Below are 7,046 nucleotides of genomic sequence, written 5' to 3'. Positions count from 1 at the left end.
CAAAGCCAGCCCGGGCAGGAGAGACCATGAGACTCCTATCTCCAATAAACCACCAGAAAACCCGAAGTGGCACTGTAGCTCAAGTGGTAGAGCGCTAGCCTTGAGCTGAAGAGCTGAGGGACAGCGCCCAGGCCCAGAGTTCAGGCCCCACGACCGACCAAAAAAAAAAAAAAAGGTAAAAGTTTTGTGTATTCCATTCCAGAAATCTTACTAGAGGTCTATTGAAGGCTGAGATCTGAGGATCACCAGCTGCCTGACAGGCCAGGAAGGGAAACGTAGAGGAGAGAGATCCCTTCTTCAGTGATGTAGCCTTATGACCCAGCCTTCATCCTGAGTGGGAAGGAACCTCACATGCTGCCACTCAGTCAAGGGCATCAATAAAGACATGGAGTTAATATTGCTAGGTTTCCTAGTATTACTAAGCTCATTAAGACAATGAACACATTGGTAGTTCACGTCCTTCTCTAGTCTCTCTCTCACATTCCTGGCCTTCAGGCAATCACTGATTTACATTCATTTATGTAACAGACTGTATTCCTGGGATTTTAGGCAATTTGTTTCACCAAGTGTTTATTTTTTCCTAATTTATTATGAGAACCTACTTGTTTTGAGTTGTGTGTGTGTGTCAGTCATGGGGCTTGAACTCTGGGCCTGGGTGCTGTCCCTCAGCTCTTCAGCTCAAGGTGAGCACTCTACCACTTGAGCCACAGCACTACTTCCGGTTTTCTGAGTGGTTTATTGGAGATAAAAGTCTCAAGAAGTTCCCTAGCTCGGCTGGCTTTGAATCTCGGGTCCTCAGATCTCAGCCTCTGAATAGCTAGGATGACAGGCGTGAGCCACTGGTGCCCAGCTTTGTTTTGAGATTCTTTAAAGATTCTTACCTGCACTGTTCATTTTATTGCTGAGCAGTTTGTTTTCTGTGGACAGACAAGTTGTTGCACCACGCATCTCTCTCATCTGTGGGCATTTGGGTTGTCTCTGGTTTGGAGTAACTCCAAGTATAGCTGCTGCAAATGTGTGCAATAGAGTTTGCCTTCCTTTGTGTTAACAATCGAGGTGCAATACCTGAGACACAGGTAAATGTTACCTGAGGAAGAAACTGCCAAACTGGGAACCAATGTGGTTATTTCCTTTCGCTTACTCAGCAAGAATGCTACCTCCATATCCTTACCAACATCTGTGTCATCTGCCTCTTAGGATTTGGTCTTATTGATATAATTCTGCATTACTGTCAGGATTGTAATGTTGGCTGCTTTCACATGTATTTGTCATTGTGTGTCTTTGGTAAAAATGTCTGCTCATATATTTTTGTCTGTTCCTTGTGAATTATTTTGTTCCCTTTCATTAACAAATAGCTCATTTTCTTGTTTTTTCTCTTAATAAATAGCACATTTTTGATCCATTTACATGTCATACCTTTTTTTTTTCTTGGTCCCTCATGGGGCTTGAATCTGAGCCTGGGTGCTGTCCCTTAGCTCTTCAGCTCAAGGTGATCGCTCTACTTGAGCCACAGCATCTCTTCTGGTTTTCTGGTGGTTAATTGGAGCTAGAGTCTCATGGACTTTCCTGCCCAGGCTGGCTTTGAATTGTGATCCTCAAGATCTCAGCCTTCTGAGTAGCTAGGATTACAGGTGTGAGCCACTGGTGCCCAATCACCACACTTCTAAGTTTAATCTGTATTGATACCATTCTCTACTTCTCCCTCTCCCTCTCCCTCTCCCTCTCCTTCTCCTTCTCCTTCTCCCTCTCCCTCTCCCTCTCCCTCTCTCATATATTATTATTTTATTTTTGTTGGTTGTGGAGCTTGAACTTGGCCTGTGCACTATCCCTGAGCCTCTTTGTGCTCAAGGCTAGCTCTACCACTTGAGCCACAGTACCACTTCCAGTTTTTGAGTGGTTTATTGGAGATGAGTCTCACGGGTACTTTTCTCCCCAGGCTGGCTTCAAACTCAATCCTCAGATCTGAGCCTCTTGAATAGCTGGGATTACAGGTGTGAGCCACAAGCATCTGGCTGCTCAGATATTCTCTATAGTGACAATTCAATAACATGCTTTGATGGGTTGATGGCTTTCCTGTGGTAAATCAATGTCAAAATGAGATTAGTGGGTACAGGGTGGGAAAAAAGATGCTGGGAATATTCCATCCCATTTCTACCATGGCTGCCCATGAATTGTGAGTAAAAGGCACCCAGCCTAATGCTGATATTAATATTCTCCCTTAATAAGAATATGGAAATGTGTTCATGGTCTCCTGATAGCTAGAGGTGACATCTTAGTACTGGAAATCTGGCCGGACACAAGAGGCTCACACCTGTCATGCTAGCTACTTAGGAGTCTGAGCTCTGAGGATCACTGTTCAAAGCCAGCCTGGGCAAGAAAGCCCATGAAACTTTATCTCTAATTAGCTAGCAAAATGCCAAAGTGGAGCTGTGAATATTTGAGAAAAAAAAAAAAAAACTTCAAGCACAGCACCTAGGCCTTGAGTTCAAGCTCCAGGACTAGCACCAAATATAGATAGATAGATAGATAGATAGATAGATAGATAGATAGATAGATAGATAGATAGATAGATAGATAGATAGATAGAGATAGAGATATATAGATATATATAGATATATACTATATATGTATATATATTGGAAATCTGGAACTCTGGTTGGGTTGAGTCCAAGAGTAGGGACTCAGAATGTGGCTCAGTGGTACAGTGCTCGCCTAGCATGCAGGAAGCCCTGTGATTCCTCAGTACCACATAAACAGAAAAAGTCAGAAGTGGCACTGTGGCTCAAGTGGTAGAGTGCTAGCCTTGAACAAAAGAAGCTCAGGGACAGTGCCCAGGCCCTGAGATCAAGCCCCAGGACTAGCAAAAAAAAAAAAGATTCCTAGAGTACCTGGGCACCATTGGTGCATGCATGCCTATAATCCTAGCTACTCAGGAGGCTGGGATCTGAGAATTGAGGTTCAAAGCCAGCCTGAGCAGAAAAGCCTATAAGGCTCCAATTAATCACCAAAAAATCAGAACTGTGCTGTGGCTCAGAGTGGTAGAGCACTAGCCTTGAGCAAAAGAGCTCAAGGACAGGGCCTAGTCCCTGAGTTCAAGCCCCATGACTACAAAAATTCCAAGGGTAATTCAATCCTAGAGCATGGTATTTTGTTTGTTTTGTTCTGTAAGACTGAGTCTTAACCTATGCGGGCCTTGTCCACAGTCCTGGGATTACAGGTGTGGCTCACACACCGCCAATCCACTAATCTAGCCCTATAAAAGATCCTATAAGAGGAAAGAGGTTTAGGAAGAACTTTAGATTAATGCAGAGCAAAGAGCTAGCCAGGAAGCTCAGCGTGCAGCAGTTCCTCTGAGGTGAGCTTCATGAATGAAAGGAAAATCAGCCACATTGTATGTTGGAGTGTGCATGCACAGGTATGGGGGTATTGTTGAGGAAAATTTCTGATTACCTAGAGAGGGGGGTTTCCTAGAAGTATTTCTTGTTTTTTTTTTTTTTGATAAAACTATTCTGACTCAAATGTCTTGATGCTGGGGCTCATGTGTAAAGGGGACCTGTCTTCTAGATGAGTCTTTTAATATTTGGGGTGAGTCTTGTTAATTTAGTTCTGGTGCATCTTGTTAATGTTCCAGATGCATCTTGTTAATGTTCAGGTGAATCCTGTTAATGTTCTGGTATATCTTGTTAATTACTGTTATGCTTCTGGTCTTTCATTTGTGTTACCTCTTACAAAAGTGTTGGTCAATAGATTGGAGTTGGGGTAGTTGTTGAAATTTAAAACCAAGTATCAATTACAACTATACCATCTTATGCACGGTGGACAGTCTGAGATGCTCTATGGATGCCTGAAACAAGAATGGTACTTCGCCTCTCTCTGCCCCTCCAGGACTGGAGACTGAACTCAGGCCTTCCTCACCCTTGCTAGAAGAGCTCTCTACCACTGAGCTGCAGCCCCAACCTTTTGTTTTTATCTTCAAGACAGGATTTTAAGTTCTAGCCTGGAACTTAAAATCCTTCCTAACTGGCAAATAGATGGGATTATAAGCTACTGTGTTCTTTTCTTACCAAAGACCTTAGCATTCTCAGATTAAGCATCTGTTATTTGGTCAAGTTGCCACGCCTACTCCAGTGGAGTCTGCTTAGCATGGGACTTCACTGAAGTCTACCTCAGAGAATGGGGCTTGGAAGAGGCCTTCCTCCTGAAAAGGCTGGCAAGCCCCTGGGAAAGATGTGTTTCTGGTCCTGTTTTTCTTTTCTTCACTGAATAGGAGTGCCTATTAATCTTTTACTGTTTCTGCTGCTTATTGTACTTACTCATGCTCAGTGTTCTCTTATTCAAGGCTCTTTCTTGAAAGTGTTGACGACTCCAACATCTGATGAGTGTCTTGAGAATATGACTAACTTACCAGAGTTAAGTGCTACCCTGAAAGCCCCTCTTATGGAGGCTAGTAGACAAGTCATAAGTAAATATAAAAATATTGGGGGGTTCATGATGTCACTTCAGCAGAAGGAATTGTTTGTAAGAGATTTACAAGAAGCTGTAGGCACGGCTAGATCAGAAAGAGTGTATGGCTATTGGAGACTTTCCTTTAATACTAAAGCATATACAATAGATTTATATAGATATCCTGTAGATAAGAAAGGTGTAGAGGGATATTTAGACCAAAAGCTAAATAAGATTCCTAAAAGGTTGGTAGATGAAAGGTGGCAATGGCTTATCAGAGGAAAATGGTGGGATCCTCCATTATCTAGAGGACCCCAAAGACTTCCCCCAGATCCATAGCCTTTTACAGGTGTGTATGATAAGGATGGCAATCGTTGGGAAAACTACTTAGGAGAAAGAACTTCCTGTTACTCTCTTTCATGTACTGAGAGACTTGCTAGATCTAGGTCTCCTTGGTGCTTACTATTAAAGAAGGAACAAGAAAGATCTTATGAGACAGTTAAGGCCTTTATAAAAAAAAAAGAGTAAACGATTATGTGAAAGGGTTACAGAAAAGACACTATGAGCTTGAATTTGATATATGGCCAGATTTAACTAAGTATACTGAATATCATGATTTTTGGCCACAAATTGGGGACCCTCTAAAGAATGGCAAAGAAGCACAAATGCTTAGAAAAGATTTGAAACGTATAAAGTACAAAACTAAACAAAGGTAATAATAAAGTACTAGAGTTCAGGCCTTTCTGTCCAGCACCTTGCCCATATGCTCTGGTTAAAGGTTAATAGGTGATAAACATCAAAACCCATTGTATTTCTTAAAAAATAGAGGTAAAGCCTGGAACAAGTGCCTATCGTCATAGCTGTCATCCAAAAAGCAAGATCAGGCGACCAGCTGGTGACCACCCAAGAACGAAGCCTTGCAGGAAGATTGTATAATCTTTTGCCCTTTCTCATGGAGACTTTTGCTATAAAACCTTGTTATCCTCTGCAATAAATTGCATTCAGCATTCACTCCTCTTGTGTGTGAGTTGTCTGTTTGCCATCTCCCCACCTATTCCGGTTACCTCCACTAGGTGTCCTCCGTCGTCCAGACAAAGCCTCTTGTGTGTGAGTTGTCTGTTTGCCATCTCCCCACCTATTCCAGTTCCTCCACTAGGTGTCCTCCGTCCTCCAGACAAAGCCTCTTGTAAGTTGTCTGTTTGCCATCTCCCCACCTATTCCAGTTCCTCCACTAGGTGTCCTCTGTTGTCCTGACAGAGCCGGTCCACGGCATCAAGTATGTTTGATCTATCTATCTGTCTGTCTATCCATCCCCTCGCTGGCTTGAACTGAGGGCCAGGGTGCTGTCCCTGAGCTTTTTCCCCACAAGGCTGGCTCTCTACCACTTGAGCTTCATCTCCATTTCCAGCTTCTTTGGTGGCTAATTGGAGATAAAATCTCACACTTGGGCTGGGAAGGTGGCTCAGTAGTAGAGCACTTGCCTTGCATGCCTGAGGCCCTGGGTTCAATTCCTCAGCACCATATAAGCAAAAAGAAAAAAGCCGGAAGTGGCACTGTGGCTCAAGTGGTAGAGCGCTAGCCTTGAGCTGAAGAGCTGAGGGACAGCGCCCAGGCCCAGAGTTCAAACCCCACGACCAGACACACACACAAAAAAAAGTCTCACACTTTCCTGCCTGGGCTGGCAGTTTACGGCTTTCTTTGGCACATGCAATATACCTGAGTTGCCACTCTTGCACTTTGGGTTCACTATTTATGTGAGAATTGCCTGTGATACTGCTTGGTTGATAACTGAGCAGTTTCTTGCATGACCTGCATGATGTTGGCTTGCACATAAACATGGGGTGGGGGTGGGGGCGGCACAGACGTCCTGGACTTTGAAAAGGAGAGGCCAGCAGGGATTTTCCATTGCCCAGAATGCCACACTGTTTAAAATGACCAGTTATTTCTATTTGTCATTTTCCATTTACTATTCTGAGGCTGTGGCTGGCCTTGGGTTCAGTAGCCAGTGGTTGCCTAAGTGCTTTGTGTGTGTTAACTCAGGTCCTGCAGTGACGCTGGCAGCTGTGTCTTTAGAGATTCAAGGCCCCTTGCCACAGACAGGGACCTGATGGCTGGTAGCACACCTGGCTTACACATCTAACACCAGATTTGAGAGCAGAACCTCGAGGAACAGGACTTTGGATCCACTGTCCTCAAAGCAGCTTTCTCCCTGTGGACGTGGCAGATTGTCTGCTAAGTGTGGGGATGTGGGGGAAGGGTCAGGTTAGGGAGCAGAAGGGGTTTGGGGAAGAGAGTTTCTGTGAGGCCCAGATGAAAGTGGCACAAGTCTCATAGAGAGAGACACAGAGAGAGCCCAGACCAGACCTCAACACCAAGCCAGAAACCCAAGATGGGGCTGGAGAGATTTGGAACTGGCCCAGAAAATCCTTGTAGCTCAAGGAGGGCCTCGGTACTTCCCCCTAGGGCTGGCAGGTCAGGAGAGCACTAGGCCCTAAGCGTGGCAGGAGCAAAGCAACATCGTAAACCCAGAGACCAGAAGCTCCATGGTAAACAGACTAGGGAAAGGCAGAGCACATTCAATACCCACCTAAGAAGTTGGTTTT

This window comes from Dipodomys ordii, unplaced genomic scaffold, assembly GCF_000151885.1.
Source record: "Dipodomys ordii isolate 6190 unplaced genomic scaffold, Dord_2.0 Scaffold105, whole genome shotgun sequence".
NCBI classification, from domain to species: Eukaryota; Metazoa; Chordata; class Mammalia; order Rodentia; family Heteromyidae; genus Dipodomys; species Dipodomys ordii.
Note: the sequence above shows the minus strand (reverse complement) of the source record.